Source organism: Hordeum vulgare, chromosome 6H, assembly GCF_904849725.1.
Source record: "Hordeum vulgare subsp. vulgare chromosome 6H, MorexV3_pseudomolecules_assembly, whole genome shotgun sequence".
NCBI lineage: Eukaryota > Viridiplantae > Streptophyta > Magnoliopsida > Poales > Poaceae > Hordeum > Hordeum vulgare.
Genome location: NC_058523.1, coordinates 481,328,559 through 481,351,144, shown reverse-complemented (window position 1 = coordinate 481,351,144; position 22,586 = coordinate 481,328,559).

The following is a 22,586-nucleotide window of genomic DNA, read 5'->3' as shown; positions in this document are numbered from 1 at the left end:
GGGGAGGGGGTTGTGCGCCGTTAGAGAGGGAGCCCTCTTTGCCGTATGCAAAGGCTGGGTGGCATACGGCAAAGGGGTGGGTGGGGTGGGGTGGGCTCCGGCCATTAGGGTTGCACTCCCTTTGCCGTCTGCCTCCCCTTTGCCGTCCGCCTATGTTTCCTTTGCCATGCGTCAGTAGACGGCAAAGGCAAGGCTGACGGCAAAGAAAACTTTTGCCTTAGGTGTTACGTTTGCCGTCTACTTTGTGCCAGTCGACGGCAAGGAAGCTTTTTGCCATGCGTCAGCAGATGGCAAATTTCTGAATTCCAGTAATACCTCGTTGTTATATGTCAAAGTTTCTGCAAATAAACATGAATGTGAATAAAAATATTGTATGTACTAAAATAAATAAGAAAGTATTTTTATATAAAGAACATACGAGAGACATTCTTGTTTGTTCTTTATTCTCTTTGTAACTTTAGTTTGTACTTCCTTTTTCTTATATAGTTTACTTGATCTCGCCTTGTTGTTGACAAGCAAAATTAACACAAAGCGTGAGGCTGAATAGGCTTTGTTGAACTGTCTTTCTCTCCCTTCCGGGTTTGATACTAGTTTGCTGAACTATTCTTCAATTTTGTCTTAGCATGCAAAAAATCCTTGTGTGTAGGTGGCGAAGTAGGATTACCTATCAGCATCTGTGCTAGTTTGTTTTCGTAATCTTGACTAGGATCCTGTACTTTTATGGCAAACCATCAGCGATGGAATGGCGGAATATTTTGATTTCTTCCAACTGACTTTATCATACAACCTAGGTTCTTTACTGGACTGCCACTAATCATTGAAAGCAACTTGCATGTGCGAACTCTTATTGTAGGATGCACTGCGCTAGATTCTATCAATTGTTGTGTACTAGTTTTCTTTCTTTTAAGTTGTGAGTCATCTTTGTTCTTTTAATTAACTTCCAAGCAGAAGCAGCGTTGGTTGTTTAGCACCGTAACATTGCACTATTCTGAATGCAGGTCTCAGGCTCTATGATTAGATGAAGGGAAATAGTGGGTTATAATGGGTATTTCAGCCAAGTGGATTAGATCATTGGTTCGCATAAGAAAGCAGGAAAAGGGACGGAGTTCGGAAAATCAAGAAAATGCACAAAATGCCGAGAGCAGCGAAGCCGTAAGTCATGGTATCTGCCTTGTGTTTTTGAAAAAGAGGTCTCGACTTCTTCTTTTTTATGCACAAAATTTTTTACATTTTAGCTAATACTACAATATTAAAATCATCATTGTTAGAATCAACCAAACACCTCCTTGTAATTAAAACTATGGTAATCTAAAAAACTACAGTATTATTAGAATACTTTAAAAGTGTTGAGCTACCAAACCGGGACTTGGTTGTCTTGTGAATTGCAATAACAGTATTTAGAATAGGATTTTGACAGTTTGAATACAGTATTTTATTCCGATTCAACCTGACAAATTAAAAGGGGAAGGGTAGATTATAGCTTGTTGAAGGAATAAAATGAGGAAGTAATTTGATATCACAAGTCTTCATTGTGTTATGTGCAGAAACAGAAAAATAATGAAGAGCTTTCATTTCAAATGTTGTTCATCTTTACACATTGACACATTCACACATTGAATGGTAAAATGAAGAAGACTCTTACTTGTCTAGCGCTTCACCTCTTGCATCTGCATGGTTCATTTGAACTGCAGATGTCTTTGTTTATCCATTTGATAAAAACATCATGAGATGGTACTATAGTAGTGCTTGTTTAGTTAATCTTACTTTAGGCATGATAATGGCAATCCTAATCAATCAGCTTACCTTTTCAGTTTTACCTACTTTATCACTTTCGTTTACTGACATGATAATGGCAATCCTAATCAAACATCTCTCAAACTGTGAGTGCACATACATATCTGAAATCCTTGCAGTACAATTTGAACAGCAAGCTACCAAAAATTATCAAGATTTTTGTTAAGATTTTTGTAGCACATGCTATGGCCTCAAAGTTTTGTTTATTTTATTTTCGTTCATACATGAGCACATTTTCTTATAGCCGTCAAGGGGTGAATTGATCTAAACTCAATCGTTAATATGTGGATGGATGTGATGTTTGCAGGTTGAAGGCGCTATAAGGTGTTGGGGGTGTTTCTGTACTTGTTGAGGGTTTTATTTGTAGAGTGATATATTGTGACTGGTGGAATATTGTATGGTTATATTGTGATTGTGTTGAATCTTGTAATATAAAAGTTTGGCTGTTATTTGAATATATTTTAAATGTGTTCTTTGATTGGTATGTCACTAAGTCACAAGCTGTGAAAAATTATAACGTGACGATTGGGACCCAACGCCTACAATAATATTAAAATTGAATGTAAAAAACAAAGAAAATCTGAAAATAGAAATTATATAGAATGTAAAAAGGCTTTATAAGAAAAAGGCCGAATTAATGGGCTAGGCCCATGGAGCTGACCAAAACTAATAGAAAATCATATATTAAATGGGCTGAATTGTTGGGATTGGCCCATATAGAAACTTAATTGGACCAGGCTGATTCTTATCAATGATCAATTCAATTGGTCGCAATTTTGCCACGTCAGCTTGCCATGTTGGATCCGACGTGGCGTGGGTAGGCTCCTCGTGACCAAAAGAATTGGTCGCAGAACTACCGACCTTTTGTTTTGGTCGTTATAGTTCATTAGAGATGATCAGCTTTTGACCAACCCATTTTGGTCATAAAAAGGTCACAAATGGAAATCAACAACCATTCAGTGACCAACATTGATGGTCAGAAGTTGACATATTTCTTCTAGTGAGCGGCTGCGAAATGTGGTGGTTGTCGTCGTCGTGGCGATGCTCCCTGCCGTCACGATTGACAAAGTTCTCTGCAACGTTATCGGGGTTGCCTCCCCATTTGGTGTCGGCCATCAGGATCTCGGCTGCACCCCTGCTTCTGTCAAAGTCAGAGTCACCGAATGACCCCTCGCTCAATGAAGGGAAGAGGCTGAAGATGGGCTCATCCGAGTCGAGCATGGCCACCTGTCTAGAGATGGCCTGCTTGGCCACAGCGTGCTTGATTCATCGCTGCATCCGCGAGCGCCCAGAGCGCTTGCAACAGACGGCAATGAGTCGTGGCGTTGACGAATGATACGACACCGATGGCTGCTTGATCAGGACTCTGTGCGCTACTACGCTGAAATGTGACGCACCTCGCATTGGGATGGCATCAGTGTCCAGTGGCGCATCGTGCAGCCACGTCGAATCGTCAACGATGAAGCTGAGGGAGCCGATGAGGGTCTCTCATTCGAGTGTTATCATGTTAACGGAAGTGTGAAAAATCTCCAATTGCGCTGGATTTGCTAGAAGCGCAGCCCCACGATGGGCGCCAACTATCGTGGGAATGATCCTAACAATAGTACGAGGGGTACGAACTAAGGGGCAAAGTCTAGCTAGGCGCAGTGGATGCACTCAGATTTACGAGTTCAGGCCCCACTTGGAAGTGGTAATAGCCCTACATGTCTAGCCATGATGCTGGTGTTTTCTTATGGTGGTTGTAAAAGATTACAAGTGCTAAACCCTTGATCTGGTGCCCGGAGTGGCTTATATAGTGGCTGCCACGATAGGCCGAGCTCCATTACAAGGCAATAAATGACAGTAAAGAGGGAAGTTGAATACCAAAAATCAGCTCAATACCTCTATCCCTCTTTTCCCAGCATTTTTCCTAAGTTTCTGCCGATTTGGATGCTTTGTGAAGGAAGTACCATGTAGGCATTCCCAAATGAGCTGAAATTTTTACAGTAGCTTCCTATGATCAAATCGTCATCTTCCACTAAGTTTGAGCCAAATCCATTTAGCCAATTGAGCCCAGCTTCAAATTCTAGTTTCTGGACCCATTTGTGGTTTGTGAAGGAAGTGTATGCAAACAGGGTCTAGATGACTTCGAATTTTGCAAGCATATGGTCATTCCTATCCTATTTCATTGTGACAAAGTTTGAGCTCCTCTCATTCATCCATATCTCCAGAAACAACCAAAAAAACCTTGCTGCCAACATCTTCTTCAACAAGTTTTCCTCACCCGAGAGCCTCCCAGCTCATTCCAGACCCAGACCTCATCCATTGGAGCAGTGAAAGACCTGTTGGACATGGTGTGACAAGAGGAGGCGGGCCAGAGCGTGTTTTGTTCATGGTGAGCACAGGCAGAGCGCTCCAAATGCATGCTATGTTCATTTGGGCCCTCGACCTCGTTTGCTTCCTCTTCCTCTCGCGTCCCATCCATTTCCAGTAGCTAGCCCATGATTGTGCGGTCATTCCCCCCCCCCTATGTTCCTCGCCATGGATGCTTCTATCGACCTCTGGAATGATGCCAATATTCCTGGAGCTTCGGTCGCCGGCGAGAGTTGCCTAGAGCCTTCCTCCCGAGCCTATTTAAGGCGCCTCCTGTGTCCCTCTCCCTCTTGAGCAAGCCGAGCCCCTCCCAAGCTAAGTGGAGCAACCGCCCATGCCCAATTTGGCAGATCTCGCCGCCATTGCCGCCGTCGGTCCGGCTCAAATTGGAGCATCTCGGCCCCTTCCTCCCTGCCTAGCCCCTGCCTGAGACCCCTCTGGATCCCGCGCCATCGCCGCCGACCTCCTCTCCGACGGGGAGACCTCGCCGGCGCGGCCATCCTCTCTGATGCATTCAGTCACCACAGCCTCTCGTGGAGCCGTCGCTGTGGGTGGTCCCTGCTGGCCCCGCGGCCACCCCCGAGTGCGGCGAGGGGTGCCCGACCTCCTCGGCTCGCCAGCCGGCCCTCCCGCGGCCCGACCTCCCTTGCTCCACATCGGGAGGAAGAAGACGAGCCAGGGAAGGGAGGAGAGAGAGAGAGGAAGGAGATGTCGTGGGCCCCGTTCGTCAGCCTCTCACGCGTTGACCAACCCTGGGCCCGCGCGTTTAAGTGAAAGCTTATTCTCCGGAATGCGCTTTCGCTTCTGAAAAGCGTACTCGGCCCGGAGGCGCGTTCTGTTTCCAGTCAGGGACCTGTTCATAGGAATTTATTTTTACAGATAGGCCCCTAAACTTCGTCGGGTCATATCTTTTTAACCATGACTCCGATCGAGGTGAAACCAACGCTCACGTCTTCGTCTCATCGAGCCCGTCATGTTGGTAACATTTTCACAAGGTGGTGACACTATGAAAATGACCCTTTTCCCCTTGTCTCCAATCAGCCCCCTTCGAGAGAGAACCGTTCCGGCGATCCTTTCCGCGGACTCTCGGAACCTCCTCCAGGAGTATTCTTCGACCCCAGGCAAGTCGACCATCTGATATATGTCTTAAAGCATTGTTATGTGTTGTTCCTACATGATTAAATCAATATGCTTGTGATTGTATGCGTAGTAGTGGGTTGTACGTGACTATGACGAACCCTTGCTCGCGTTTTCCTCAATGACGGCGCCACGCCTGAGACTGAGCTACTTCCGGCCGTCAGGGGTGGATGCCGACTTTATATTTCTCTTGTCAACCGCTGACCCGTGTTGTGAGCTGCTTTTCGACCGTCGCGGGTAGCGGTTGAATTTCTTTCCGTGACAGTGACCCTATGCTCTGAGTTGATCTTTGGACGTCTTAGGGAACTGCTACATTCTTCTTATCAACACCGCCTCATGCTCTGAGCTGCTTTCCAGCTGTCTTGAGCTGGGGTTGAGTTATTCCGGTAATGTCCCAGATCTGTGTTGTAATGACCGTTCTGGTGGCTGCTGATTTATTCGCCGGTTTTATGCAAGGGTACCGAAGGTCGAATTTATAGTTAGAACTGGTAAAGTAATAATTCGCCATTTACATCCCGTCGTATTAATGACTCATGATATCATAGGTTGAGGTATTGCTACCATTGCTATTTCGTACAAAGTTATCATCATGATAAGTTATTGTTGTTAAACAACCAAGCTCGATAACGATGTTATTAAAACCAACCTAGTGGGTTGATCTCAAGTCACCTGTCCAGGCTTATCCGTGCAACCACATTTGCCGATATGGGACGGCCTTGACTTGGTCTGATTGGGTGCTCTTTCACCGGTACCTCCAAAGAGGAGGGTTATGCACCGGTGCTACCTTGGCCCGGTAGGCGGTGCTAACACTGTGAGCCAGTTGAGTTGTTTGGGGTACCCGTCCCCGTTTGTGACAGTTTAGTTTGGCCATGACGATGGCAGGTGTCATGAGGACACAGGGCCACCCAGGGCAAGACTCCGAGGAAGAGTAATTGCCGGTGGTATGATGAGAGAGTCACGGGTCAGGCAAGTTCCGTTGGAGCAATGTTGGTCCACCCGAATGGGATCACGAGATCAGTGGTCCATAGTGTGGGTAAAGTGTGCAACCTCTACAGAGTGTGAAACCAATTCGAATAGTCGAGTCCACGGTATTGGACAACCCGATCAGACCTCAATAGGTGGTCAACCGTATTGGTGAATATAATGATGGAAGAACTCGTCTTGTGCAGACATCGGAAGATCTCCGGTATATGACATGTTAGCCATGGGATGGCTATGAGATGAGTGGTCGGATGACCACATGAGTTGAATTGGATTCAGATCAGATTCTGACTGGATCATGAGAATACTCTAAGTATCAACCTTCTGGTATGCTTTACTTTATCGCATTTGCTTTAGAAGTTATCTTCCTGGATAATTCGGTTACACCTTGATAATTAATACTGCTAGATAGGTAAGCTATGTCATAATGATTAATATTGCTCTACTAACATATACATGCTTGAATGCTCTAGATTACATTGCTTAGTGTATATGTTAGTTTGGTTTGCTTGCGAATACATTCAAAAGTACTCATCGGCTTTTAACATGGCCAGGTTCACATAAGGATCCGTCGTACGTGAGGAACTCGAGTGTTCGCAGGCTAGGAGCGTAACCGAGTCAGATCCCTATGGATTGGAGCTGCACCAGGACCTTGCTGCCTTAGATAGAGCTTTTCCGCTGCCATCGCCCTTGTAGTTCCCCACGTAAAACTCTTATATTCATTAATGGAAATGCATATGTTCATGATACTTGTTGTAAACGTGCATGCCAGAGTGATTTCCTAGACAGGTATGCGCGGCGACCGTCTGACTACAATGCTAATCAGGCGGAGCGCCACAACCATCATCGCGGGAGTCGGTGCCCTTGGCATCCGTCTCGCCAACGCTGTCATCTAGATCGCCCCGGGCCAGCTTGTACTAGACCTCCAAGATCTCCGCGTCGTCGGCTTCCCACTCGGGGACGAACTCATCCCATGTGGCAAACGGCACAAGTTCGCTCAGCCGCATGGCTAGCTTGTCGGCGACCGCCTCCGGCTCCACATTCGACCAATGTGCTAGGACGCAAGTAGACCCAGGTCTAGGTCCGAGTTCCATGACTTAGCGACTCGAATCGCCATGTGGGCGCCGGATTGTGCCGCCGAGGCACCAGACGCTCACCCACTGTTGGGGAACATCGCATGGGAAACAAAAAAATTTCCTACGCGCACGAAGACCTATCATGGTGATGTCCATCTACGAGAGGGGATGTGTGATCTACGTACCCTTGTAGACCGTACAGCAGAAGCGTTAGTGAATGTGGTTGATGTAGTGGAACGTCCTCACGTCCCTCGATCCGCCCCGCGAACCGTCCTGCGATCAGTCCCACGATCTAGTGCCGAACGGACGGCACCTCCGCGTTCAGCACACGTACAACTCGACGATGATCTCGGCCTTCTTGATCCAGCAAGAGAGACGGAGAGGTAGAAGAGTTCTCCGGCAGCATGACGGCGCTCCGGAGGTTGGTGATGATCTTTTCTCGGCAGGGCTCCGCCCGAGCTCCGCAGAAACGCGATCTAGAGGTAAAACCATGGAGATATGTGGTCGGGCTGCCGTGGCAAAGTTGTGTCAAATCAGCCCTAAAACCTCCGTATATATAGGGGGAAGAGGGGGAGCTTTGCCTTGGGGTCCAAGGACCCCTATGGACTTCGGCCGAGCCAAGGGGGGAGATCTCCCCTTCCAAACCGAGTCCAACTAGGTTTGGAAGGAGGAGTCCTTCCCCCTTTTCCCACCTCCTCTTTTTTTTTTCTTTTCTCTTTGATTTTTCTTCCTATGGCGCATAGGGGTCTTTTGGGCTGTCCCACCAGCCCACTAAGGGCTGGTGCGCCACCCCCAATGCATATGGGCTTCCCCGGGGTGGGTTGCCCCCCCGGTGAACTCCCGGAACCCATTCGTCATTCCCGGTACATTCCCGGTAACTCCGAAAACCTTTCGGTAATCAAATGAGGTCATCCTATATATCAATCTTCGTTTCTGGACCATTCCGGAAACCCTCGTGACGTCCGTGATCTCATCAAGGACTCCGAACAACATTCGGTAACCAACCATATAACTCAAATACGCATAAAACAACGTCGAACCCTAAGTGTGCAGACCCTGCGGGTTCGAGAACTATGTAGACATGACCCGAGAGACTCCTCGGTCAATATCCAATAGCGGGACCTAGATGCCCATATTGGATCCTACATATTCTACGAAGATCTTATCGTTTGAACCTCAGTGCCAAGGATTCATATAATCCCGTATGTCATTCCCTTTGTCCTTCGGTATGTTACTTGCCCGAGATTCGATCGTTAGTATCCGTATACCTATTTCAATCTCGTTTACTGGCAAGTCTCTTTACTCGTTCCGTAATACAAGATCCCGCAACTTACACTAAGTCACATTGCTTGCAAGGCTTGTGTGTGATGTTGTATTACCGAGTGGGCCCCGAGATACCTCTCCGTCACACGGAGTGACAAATCCCAGTCTCGATCCATACTGACTTAACGAACACCTTCGGAGATACCTGTAGAGCATCTTTATAGTCACCCAGTTACGCTGCGACGTTTGATACACACAAAGTATTCCTCCGGTCTTAGTAAGTTATATGATCTCATGGTCATAGGAACAAATACTTGACACGCAGAAAACAGTAGCAATAAAATGACACGATCAACATGCTACGTCTATTAGTTTGGGTCTAGTCCATCACGTGATTCTCCTAATGACGTGATCCAGTTATCAAGCAACAACACCTTGTTCATAATCAGAAGACACTGACTATCTTTGATCAACTGGCTAGCCAACTAGAGGCTTGCTAGGGACAGTGTTTTGTCTATGTATCCACACATGTATATAAGTCTTTATTCAATACAATTATAGCATGGATAATAAATGATTATCTTGATACAGGAATTATAATAATAACTATATTTATTATTGTCTCTAGGCATAATTCCAACAGTCTCCCACTTGCACTAGAGTCAATAATCTAGCCCTCACATCATCATGCGAATTACATTGTAATATATCTAACACCCATACAGTTCTGGTGTTGATCATGCTTTGCCCGTGGAAGAGGTTTAGTCAGCGGGTCTGCTACATTCAAATCCGTGTGCACTTTGCATATATTTACGTCCTCCCCTTCGACGTAGTCGCGGATGAGATTGAAGCGTCGTTTGATGTGTCTGGACTTCTTGTGAAACCGTGGTTCCTTTGCTAGGGCAATGGCACCCGTGTTGTCACAAAACAAGGTTATTGGATTCAGTGCGCTTGGGACCACTCCAAGATCCGTCATGAACTGCTTCATCCAGACATCCTCCTTAGCCGCCTCCGAGGCAGCCATGTACTCCGCTTCACATGTAGAATCTGCTACGACGCTCTGCTTGGAACTGCACCACCTTACCGCACCCCCATTAAGAATAAATACGTATCCGGTTTGCGACTTAGAGTCGTCCGATCTGTGTCAAAGCTTGCATCGACGTAACCTTTTACTGCGAGCTCTTCGTCACCTCCATACATGAGAAACATCTCCTTAGTCCTTTTCAGGTACTTCAGGATATTCTTGACCGTCGTCCAGTGATCCACTCCTGGATTACTCTGGAACCTACCTGCCATACTTATGGCCAGGCTAACGTCCGGTCTAGTGCACAACATTGCATACATGATAGAACCTATGGCTGAAGCATAGGGGACGGTGCGCATATGCTCTCTATCCTCATCAGTTGCTGGGCACTGAGTCTTACTCAATCTCGTACCTTGTAAAACTGGCAAGAACCCTTTCTTGGACTGTTCCATTTTGAACCTCTTCAAAACTTTATCAAGGTATGTGCTTTGTGAAAGTCCTATCAGGCGTTTTGATCTATCCCTGTAGATCTTAATGCCTAGAATGTAAGCAGCTTCTCCTAGGTCCTTCATAGAGAAACTTTTATTCAAGTAATCCTTTATGCTCTCCAAAAACTCTACGTTGTTTCCAATCAGCAATATGTCATCCACATATAATATTTGAAACGGCACAGAGCTCCCACTCACTTTCTTGTAAATACAAGATTCTCCAACCACTTGTATAAACCCAAATGCTTTGATCACCTCATCAAAGCGTTTGTTCCAACTCCGAGATGCTTGCACCAGTCCATAAATGGATCGCTGGAGCTTGCACACCTTGTTAACATTCTTAGGATCGACAAAACCTTCGGGTTGCATCATATACAACTCTTCCTTAAGGAAACCGTTAAGGAACGCCGTTTTGACATCCATCTGCCAGATTTCATAATCGAAAAATGCAGCTATTGCTAACATGATTCTGACGGACTTAAGCATCGCTACGGGTGAGAAGGTCTCATTGTAGTCAACTCCTTGAACTTGTGAAAAACCCTTTGCCACAAGTCGAGCTTTATAAACGGTCACATTGCCGTCAGCGTCCGTCTTCCTCTTAAAGATCCATTTGTTCTGAATAGCCTTTGCGGCCCTCATGCAGTACTTCCAAAGTCCACACTTTGTTCTCGTACATGGATCCTATCTCGGACTTCATGGCTTCTAGCCATTTGTTGGAATCTGGGCCCACCATTGCTTCTTCATAATTTGCAGGTTCATTGTTGTCTAACAACATGATTGATAAGACGAGATTACCGTACCACTCTGGAGCAGCACGTGGTCTCGTCGACCTGCGTGGTTCGATAGAAACTTGAACCGGAGTTTCATGATCATCATCATTAACTTCCTCCTCAACCGGCGTCGCAACGACAGAGGTTTCCCCTTGCCCTGCGCCACCATCCAGAGGGATGAGAGGTTCGACAACCTCGTCAAGTTCTATCTTCCTCCCACTCAATTCTCTCGAGAGAAACTCCTTCACGAGAAAAGCTCCGTTTTTAGCAACAAACACTTTGCCCTCGGATTTGAGATAGAAGGTGTACCCAACTGTCTCTTTTGGGTAACCTATGAAGATGCACTTTTCTGCTTTGGGTTCCAGCTTTTTAGGCTGAAGCTTTTTGACATAAGCATCACATCCCCAAACTTCAAGAAACGACAACTTTGGCCTTTTGCCATACCACAGTTCGTATGGTGTCGTCTCAACGGATTTTGATGGTGCCCTATTTAAAGTGAATGCAGCTGTTTCTAATGCATAACCCCAAAATGATAATGGCAAATCGGTAAGAGACATCATAGATCACACCATCTCTAATAAAGTACGATTACGACGTTCGGACACACCATTACGCTGTGGTGTTCCAGGCGGTGTCAACTGTGAAACAATTCCACATTGTCTTAAGTGAGCACCAAACTCGAAACTCAGATATTCACCCCATGATCAGACCGTAGGAACTTGATCTTCTTGTTACGATGATTTTCAACTTCACTCTAAAATTGCTTGAACTTTTCAAATGTTTCAGACTTATGCTTCATTAAGTAGACATAACCATATCTATTCAAATCGTCAGTGAAGGTGAGAAAATAACGATATCCGCCGCGTGCCTCAACGCTCATCGGACCACACACATCGGTATGTACGATTTCCAACAAGTCACTTGCACGCTCCATTGTTCCGGAGAATGGAGTTTTAGTCATCTTGCCCATGAGGCATGGTTCGCACGTGTCAAGTGAATCAAAGTCAAGTGACTCCAAAAGTCCATCGGCATGGAGTTTCTTCATTCGCTTTACACCAATATGACCTAAGCGGCAGTGCCACAAAAATATGGCGCTATCATTGTTAACTCTAACTCTTTTGGTCTCAATATTATGTATGTGTGTATCACTATCAAGATTCAATATGAACACTCCTCTCACATTGGGTGCATGACCATAAAAGATGTTACTCATAGAAATAGAACAACCATTATTCTCTGACTTAAAAGAGTAACCGTCTCGCAATAAACAAGATCCAGATATAATGTTCATGCTCAACGCAGGCACTAAATAACAATGATTCAAGTTCATAACTAATCCTGATGGTAACTGAAGTGAAACTGTGCCGATGGCGATTGCATCAACCTTGGAACCATTTCCTACGCGCATCGTCACTTCATCTTTCGCCAGCCTTCGTCTATTCCGCAGTTCCTATTTCGAGTTGCAAATATGAGCAACAGAACCGGTATCGAATACCCAAGCACTACTACGAGAGCTGGTTAAGTACAAATCAATAACATGTATATCAAATATACCTGATTTTTCTTTGGCCGCCTTCTTATCAGCCAGACACTTGGGGCAATTGCGCTTCCAGTGACCCATACCCTTGCAATAGTAACACTCTGTTTCAGGCTTAGGTCCAGCTTTGGTTTTCTTCGTCGGAATGGCAACATGCTTGCCGCTCTTCTTTGAATTACCCTTCTTGCCTTTGCCATTTCTCTTGAAACTAGTGGTATTATTCACCATCAACACTTGATGCTCTTTACGGAGTTCAGACTCTGCGACTTTCAGCATCGCAAACAACTCGCCGGGAGACTTGTTCATCCCTTGCATGTTGTAGTTCAACACAAAGCCTTTATAGCTTGGCGGCGGTGATTGAAGGATTCTGTCAGTGATAGCTTCTTGCGGGAGTTCAATCCCTAGCTCAGCTAGACGGTTTGAGTACCCAGACATTTTGAGCACATGTTCACTGACAGACGAGTTCTCCTCCATCTTGCAAGCATAGAATTTATCGGAGGTCTCATACCTCTCGATCCGGGCGTTCTTCTGAAAGATAAACTTCAACTCCTGGAACATCTCAAATGCTCCATGATGCTCAAAGTGACGTTGAAGTCCCGGTTCTAAGCCATACAAGACTGCACATTGAACTACTGAGTAGTCCTCCTTACGTGCTAACCAAGCGTTCTTCAAATCCTGATCAGCCGTAGCGGGTGGTTCATCTCCTAGCGCAGCATTAAGGACATAATCCTTCTTCCCAGCTTGTAAGATTAGCTTAAGATTACGAGCCCAGTCTACAAAGTTGCTTCCATCATCTTTCAACTTAGCTTTCTCTAGGAACGCATTAAAATTCAGGGTGACTGTCGCGTTAGCCATGATCTACAACACAAATATATTCAAAGTGGACTTAGACTATGTTCAAGATAATTAGAGTTTAACTTAATCAAATTACTCGCTAAACTCCCACTCAAAAAGTACATCTCTCTAGTCATTTGAGTGGTTCATGATCCACTTACACTAGCTCAAGTCCGATCATCACGTGAGTTGAGCATAGTTTCAGTGGTAAGCATCCCCATGCTAATCATATCATCTATACGATTCATGATCGACCTTTCGGTCTCATGTGTTCCGAGGCCATGTCTGCACATGCTAGGCTCGTCAAGCTTAACCCGAGTGTTCCGCGTGCGCAACTGTTTTGCACCCGTTGTAAGTGAACGTTGAGTCTATCACACCCGATCATCACGTGGTGTCTCGAAACGACGAACTGTAGCAACGGTGCATAGTCGGGGAGAACACAATTTCGTCTTGAAATTTTAGTGAGAGATCACCTCATAATGCTACCGTCGTTCTAAGCAAAATAAGGTGCATAAAAGGATTAAGATCACATGCAATTCATAAGTGACATGATATGGCCATCATCACGTGCTCCTTGATCTCCATCACCAAAGCACCGGCACGATCTTCTTGTCACCGGCGCCACAACATGATCTCCATCAACATGTCGCCATCGGTGTTGTCGTGCTACTCATGCTATTACTACTAAAGCTACATCCTAGCAAAATAGTAAACGCATCTGCAAGCACACACGTTAGTTATAAAGACAACCCTATGGCTCCTGCCGGTTGCCGTACCATCGACGTGCAAGTCGATATTATCTATTACAACATGATCATCTCATAGATCCAATATATCACATCACATCATTGGCCATATCACATCACAAGCATACCCTGCAAAAACAAGTTAGACGTCCTCTAATTTTGTTGTTGCATGTTTTACGTGGTGACCATGGGTATCTAGTAGGATCGCATCTTACTTACGCAAACACCACACCGGAGATATATGAGTTGCTATTTAACCTCATCCAAGGACCTCCTCGGTCAAATCCGATTCAACTAAAGTTGGAGAAACTGACACCCGCCAGTCATCTTTGAGCAACGGAGTTACTCGTAGCGATGAAACCAGTCTCTCGTAAACGTACGAGTAATGTCGGTCCGAGCCGCTTCGATCCAACAATACCGCGGAATCAAGAAAAGACTAAGGAGGGCAGCAACACGCACATCACCGCCCACAAAAACTTTTGTGTTCTACTCGAGAAGACATCTACGCATGAACCTAGCTCATGATGCCACTGTTGGGGAACGTCGCATGGGAAACAAAAATTTTCCTACGCGCACGAAGACCTATCATGGTGATGTCCATCTACGAGAGGGGATGTGGGATCTACGTACCCTTGTAGACCGTACAGCAGAAGCGTTAGTGAACGCGGTTGATGTAGTGGAACGTCCTCACGTCCCTCGATCTACCCCGCGAACCGTCCCGCGATTAGTCCCACGATCTAGTGCCGAACGGACGGCACCTCAGCGTTCAGCACACGTACAGCTCGACGATGATCTCGGCCTTCTTGATCCAGCAAGAGAGACGGAGAGGTAGAAGAGTTCTTCGGCAGCGTGACGGCGCTCCGGAGGTTGGTGATGATCTTGTCTCGGCAGGGCTCCGCCCGAGCTCCGCAGAAACGCGATCTAGAGGTAAAACCAAGGAGATATGTGGTCGGGCTGCCGTGGCAAAGTTGTGTCAAATCAGCCCTAAAACCTCCGTATATATAGGGGGAAGAGAGGGAGCCTTGCCTTGGGGTCCAAGGACCCCTAAGGACTTCGGCCGAGCCAAGGGGGGGAGATCTCCCCTTCCAAACCGAGTCCAACTAGGTTTGGAAGGAGGAGTCCTTCCCCCTTTTCCCACCTCCTCTTTTTTTTCTCTTTGGTTTTTCTTCCTATGGCGCATAGGGCTCTTTTGGGCTGTCCCACCATCCCACTAAGGGCTTGTGCACCAACCCCAATGCCTATGGGCTTCCCCGGGGTGGGTTGCCCCCCCCCCCCCCGGTGAACTCCCGGAACCCATTCGTCATTCCCGGTAACTCCGAAAACCTTCCGGTAATCAAATGAGGTCAACCTATATATCAATCTTCGTTTCCGAACCATTTCAGAAACCCTCGTGACGTCCGTGATCTCATCTGGGACTCCGAACAACATTCGGTAACCAACCATATAACTCAAATACGCATAAAAAAACGTCGAACCTTAAGTGTGCAGACCCTGCGGGTTCGAGAACTATGTAGACATGACCCGAGAGACTCCTCGGTCAATATCCAATAGCGGGACCTAGATGCCCATATTGGATCCTACATATTCTACGAAGATCTTATCGTTTGAACCTCAGTGCCAAGGATTCATATAGTCCCGTATGTCATTCCCTTTGTCCTTCGGTATGTTACTTGCCCGAGATTCGATCTTTAGTATCCGTATACCTATTTCAATCTCGTTTACCGGAAAGTATCTTTACTCGTTCCGTAATACAAGATCCCGCAACTTACACTAAGTCACATTGCTTGCAGGGCTTGTGTGTGATGTTGTATTACCGAGTGGGCCCCGAGATACCTCTCCGTCACACGGAGTGACAAATCCCAGTCTCGATCCATACTAACTTAAAGAACACCTTCGGAGATACCTGTAGAGCATCTTTATAGTCACCTAGTTACGTTGCGACGTTTGATACACACAAAGTATTCCTCCGGTGTTAGTAAGTTATATGATCTCATGGTCATAGGAACAAATACTTGACACGCAGAAAACAGTAGCAATAAAATGACACGATCAACATGCTACGTCTATTAGTTTGGGTCTAGTCCATCACGTGATTCTCCGAATGATGTGATCCAGGTATCAAGCAACAACACCTTGTTCATAATCAGAAGACACTGACTATCTTTGATCAACTGGCTAGCCAACTAGAGGCTTGCTAGGGACAGTGTTTTGTCTATGTATCCACACATGTATATAAGTCTTTATTCAATACAATTATAGCCTGGATAATAAACGATTATCTTGATACAGGAATCATAATAATAACTATATTTGTTATTGCCTCTAGGGCATAATTCCAACACCCACCCACTCCTAGCCTCCAGCCATCGCAACAGCCGGCTCCACCACATCCGGCCACAGGGTGCGAACCAGGGCCAACCCGGCCTTCTGGAGCCGCCCCATGGCACGGACCACCTCGGTTAGGCGAACCTTAGCGGCGATCCCCACCTCGTCCACCATCCAGATGGAATACGCCCCAAAATTGATGTCCAACGCCCGTTGCTCCTCACCGTGGGCCTCCACAGCCACCTCCGCCTCCTCAGATGTATCCGGGAAGAATTCTGTGGAAGGTCAATGAACACGTGGCATAAGGCAAGAAAAAGCTAAGCCCAATGAGGCACAAGAAGGAAAAATGAGGATGAAGAAAACTTACCGCTTAGAAGCCGGTCCACATCGTGTGCCTCCTCCTGTAGCTCCTTCTCTCTCACCGACCAGGCCTGGATCCAGCGGGTGTGCTCCTCCTGCACCGCCCGTGCCGTCTCGACTGCCTTCACCAGCCAGTCGTCCTTGCCCTTGAAGGCCTCGCAATGGGCTGCCCCCGCTGCTCTAGGTCCACGTGATGGCTCGCATCCCGTTGCTCCAGCACCACACGATGGGACACCTCGTGCTCCTTCTTCTCTGCCTGAAGGAGGTCTGCCTCTTGTCGCAGTCGACGCATTCCTCATGCAGGAGATCCCGCTGCTAGCCAGCTAGGTTCAGCCGACCCTGGAGATCAGTGGACTGGTTTTCGGTCTCTCGGTACCAACCCAACATTGTGTTGTAGGCAATCACCTGGCCATTGTGGTGGGCCTGAAAAGGACAAAGGAAAAGGTTGCCACAGGTAAGACTCGACCCGGCTGCCTCCCAGCTGGCCCGACTCTTAGGGGCGACACCCAGTGGGTGCGCTGGCGCGCCCCCATTGAAAAAATACAGAAGAAAAAGAATGAAGGGGCAGAACACTTACCCCAATAGATTGCTCAAGATGGAGCACCGCTCCGAGTCACGTGGGCTGCTCGTTGCACCTCGTCGCGGCACTCGGCAAAGTCCACAATGAGCATGGGGACCCCTGCCTCCTGGTAAGTCAGGAACCCCTCCCCCGAATTCCCACCGGCTATGACCCAGCTCTCTAGCAGCCGTGTCCTCGCGCCGGTGCCGGCTTCGGCTATGCCCGGGCCACACGCCGACATGATGATGGCCCCGGTTCCTGAAGGTGCGCCCCCAGCCAGCTCCTTCAACGAGTCTGCCCCGTAGGGTCCTTCAATATAGGGGCTTCGACCTCCGGCGCTCCGTATCCCCCTTTGTGGCCTGGTTGCTGGCGGCGTCTCCTTTGCCGTCTAGAGCCTTCATCCCCGGCGTCGGGGCCATGGCCTCAAGCAGAGCGACGTCGGGTCCTTCTAGCGCGTCGTTGGGCCGTGCTCTGGCCCCTTGGCGGCATCCGTCGCGCTCGCATCTGTGCGTGCCTCCTTATTGGCCCGCGCGTCCACCTTCGCCCGCTGCGCATGGTCATTTGTCCCCTTGGAACGTTTCTCCTTGGTCGGTGGATCTGGAACCGAACCGTCAGACTAGCACCCAATCCGCCGACTCTATGCGGGCCTCTTCGGCCACCATCTTTTGGGCAACCTCATCCGACGGGCGATGCTCCGCTAGACCAGCGCCTTCTTCACCAACTCCAGCTCGGCCCACATGGTGCGCTCCTTCTCGACGCTCCCACCGGCCTCCGTCGCTGCCATCGGGGTTATCTTCCCCAGGGTGCCCGAGGCCCTGGTCGTCGCTTTTTTATGGACATAAACTACAACAAAGAAAACAAGAATAAGGGGAAAAGATCAGTCGAAGGACTTACCTGGTGCTGACAGGGACTGCTCGCTTGGTGGATCCCACCGACACGACCCGTTCTTTCTTCCCGCCGCCTCCGCAGCCACCAGTCGGATGCGCGCCAGTTACTCGCTTGGGAGCCGGGCGGGAGCTCGTCGAGTGCTTCCCTCGCCCTCTTGCGTCCGCCTTGCCTCCGGCACGCTGGCATCATCCTCCATGGCCTCTGGATCCTTCATGGCAGATACATAGTGTGATGCTCACGCTCAGCATCATCATCATCATCATCATCATTAGTGAGTACATGGTGATGGATAAACGGTCTACTTGTCTTGGTGTACTACCCATTACTTTTGAGCCTCTAACTTTCTTGTAGCATGATTAGCATTGCGGTGCGTTTATAATTCTGTCAATTGCCGAGCTGTAATTTGTTTACCCAGCATAGTTGTTTATCGTCTTTTGGGAGAGAGACATCACTAGTGAACATCATGAGACTCTGGTCCATATTTCCACCATTGTTTAAACCTCCACCATTTACTGTTTTTATTTACTTTTCAGTTGCAATCACCATCACTATTCCCGCTTGTGTTCGATCCTTTTCAAACTACAAGGCCGGAGAGATTGACAACCTCTCTGAACTTGTTGGGAGCAAAGTTATTTGTTGTGTGTGCAGGTCCACGTCTTCTGCTAGCGCCAGAGCAGTGGACACCTACTTGTTGATCCTTGGAGTCCTCCTGGTTCGATAAACCTTACAGTCCCCTGTAAGGGAAATCTGTTGCTGACTACGTCTCAACTTTCCACTTGGGGTAACCAACAAGGGGCGAGAAGTATTATCCATCAACTCGTCATCAGTGGTGAGGAGGTCCACACCGTTCAGGCCCTCTGAGTCGGTCAGCTGAGCCAGCCAGGTGCAAAGCTGGTCCACCTCCTCGATCGGATGCGGCAGGGATGACTTCAAGTTCTGCATGGCGACTGGGGGTGTGTTGATGAAGTTGGGTGGGTTGATGAGGCCGAGGGCCAGATCGACGTTCTTCACGTAGAAGAACCCCTTCTGCCAGATCTTCACCTAGTCCTATAGAGGACGCTTCAGGAAGCCGGCTCCCATGCGGTGGTAGACGAGTGTGCCCCATAGGAGGTCATCTCCTTCAGCTTGGTGGTTTTATTCACCATCGTCATCTGCTTGAAGAAGAAGAGCCAGTGGCAAAGGTCCAGGTGCGGCTCGATCCCCAAGTAGACCTCGCACAAGGACACAAAGGCGGCCACCTGCAAAATGACATTGGCGGCGAAGTGGTGGGGTTGCAGGCCAAAGTGCGTGAGGAACCGGCGGAAGAAGTTGCTCACCGACAGCTCGAACCCCCCGCGAAGTGCTCTGCAAAGACCACCAGCGAGGTCGGGGCGTATTCTGCCCCCATGATTCGTGCTGCCACGAGCCCTGCCGGTGGAAGCTTGCGACGGTGGCGGAGGCACTCGATGTACGCCTCGTCCACGTCGCTGCCATCCCAGGCGCCTTTGGTTGTCATCGGGCTCGGTGGCGGCTCGGCACACAGGGCCGAAAGCAGGAGAGGCCGATAGATCTCGACGGGGGTTGGCGGTGTACGGAGGCGGGGCGGGCATGTGGATGGCGTCTCTCTCTATTTATCTCTCTCTCTTTCTCTCTCTCTCTCTGTGCGGGAGGGGCGATGGGGAAGACAAGGGATGGGGCAGCGAAGGCAATGGCTTTCTCTGCCCCTCCTCCTGCCCATTTAAAACCCCGCGTGGGGTAGTGGGGGAGGGGATCTGATGCACACGATCCCCCACTATCCCCACACCACACGGGCGGCGTTATTGCACGTCGAGAATGCCAACCGACAGCCTTGACCCGCAAAAGATCCGCGCATGTGGGATGAGGCTACGGTCAAGTGGGCCCCACCTCACGGTCAGTCTTGTCACCCGCGTGGTGTGTCAGGCCACGGCCCACAGCGGGCCACACGTGGTGCCCTCTCTGTGCACTTCGGATTTGATGTGTTTATTATACTAACGGATCTCACGAAGTTTTTGTTGAGTTTTGCGTGGTGAAGTTTTCAAGTTTTGGGTGTTATGGTGAAGGACAAAGGAATAAGGAGTGGCAAGAGCCTAAGCTTGGGGATGCCCAAGGCACCCCAAGGTAATAATCTAGGAAGACTCAAGCGGCTAAGCTTGGGGATGCTCCAGAAGGCATCCCTCTTTCGTCTCAATCTATCAGTATGTCACTTGGAACTATATTTTTATTCATCACATAATACGAGTTTTGCTTGGAGCGTCGTTTGCTTTAGTTTGCTTTTTTTTCTTTTAGTTTTCCGCAATAATCGTTCTCTGAATACACCCACTTGAGAGAGACACACTATCATTATGATTTATTAGTATACTTTTTGTGCTTCACTTATATCATTTGAGCTTAGCAGATGTTGTGGTACTTCACTTATATATTTTAGAGCACGGTGGCGTTTAGATTTATAGAAATTATTGCACTATCATTCTTCACTTATATTTGTTAGAGAGTTAATAAACAAGGATGGTAATCTGCATGGGTTATAAGACTGGTTCAAAAATAATAGGTATTCAATGAGTGCATAATCAAAACCACATGTAGCACATAAACGATAAATCATGGTTAATGATATTTATATGGTAATGTGAAAAGGCATGAGTGCATGATCATTGGTTAATATAGGTATCGTGAATTCAAGGTGTTAACTTGTTGTTCATACAAATATTTTTTATGGCATGGGAATGACGTGTGACCATACTTATTCCTCGTTGAAATCCTAGTGTTGTTTAAATTGGGGGCACGCGATTGTTAACTACTACCAACCTCCTCCCTCGGGACATGCGAATAGAGCTTTGCTTTGAGAGAGCAAATAAAATCTTGCAATAGGTATGTGAGTTCTTTATGACCAATGTGAATCCATAGATATACGAACTATCACCTCCACGTATTTCCTAGCCTTTTCGGTACCGTGCATTGCCATTCTCACCTTGAGGATCGGTGCAACTTTTGCCGGTGCATCCAAACCCCGTGACATGATATGGTCTGTTTCACGTAAGCCTCATTATATCTACTATATCTAAACTAGCAAAATGGCCCGTGCGTTGCCACAGAAAAAAACATGATGGTTACCACATTATGTTCACATATCATCGCTTGATTTTAAAATTTTATGCACAAATGCAAGAAAATGTTTCTTTTTTAAAATTTATTCACAAGTTGAAGCAATCTTTACATTTTCAAAAAATATATATCATGGCTGTCAAAAATCTTGGTAAGTCAAATATTTATTCTGAATTTCAATAAAAAAATATAGAAAAAATACAATAATAATTCGATCCATCCAACAGTTAATTATACAAAATTCACACAGTTATATTGTCACAAAGACTTAGAAACATTAATGTTTAACTACATACATTACATCTTTCGTGAACAATTTTACAAATATGGGAACAATTTTAAAATCGAGAACATTTTTTACAATTTACAAACATTTACTAAAAATCGTGAATATTTTTTATATTTCAAACGGGTTTAAGTAACTTCTTTTGAATTGGCGACCAATTCAAGAAAAGGCGAACATAATTTTTTATGTTGGAGGATTTGATTTTAAATTCACAAACATTTTTTGAAACGCATGAAGTTTTTCTAAATAAACAAACATTTTTATAAATCATTAACATATTTAGTAAATTCATGGACATTGTTATAAATCAGTAATATATTTATTAAATTCATGGACATTATGTTTTCGTCAGCATTTTATTTCAAAATTCCTATTTTTTAATATGCAAAAGTTTATGTAATTCTAAATTATTTAAATTAGAAATAAACAAAAATGGAATGGAAAATTTTAAATAAAAAAAAGAAACTATCAAAACAGGCATTAGCTATTTTTAAAATTTTAGGACATTTCTTAAATGCACTAACATATTTCCAATTAGAAAGCATTTTGTTAAATGCCTTTAATAATTTTGAATACATGGAGTTGTATTTGAAATCATGGACTTTTCTTATTGTAAAAATATTTTTCTAAAATTGCAACATTTTATTGTATATGCGAGCATTTTATACAAAACTCCGAGCAGTTTTTGAAGTCACAAACATTTTTTTTTTAAATATGTTGATTTATAATTTTCAGTTTATTCAAATTTTAAAGATTATTTGAAGTTCTAAATTATTTAAAATAAAAAAAGAAAACAGAACTGAAAATAAATAAATAAACGGAACTAAAAGCAGGCGCCTGTGCATGGGCCGGCCCATACGGTGTGCTGGATATTCTCCCAGCGTGCAGAGCGTAATATAGGAGGTTTTTACATGGGCCGGCCAAGTCCAAGATTTTTTGCTTTGTGAAACGTTTTTTATTACTTACCGGTGGCATGGTGGATAATTTATGCAAACTTTAGGGGTATACCGTGATAATGTGGAGTGCTCTCACTCCCCATATCTAAATCCGATGTCGTCTCCGAT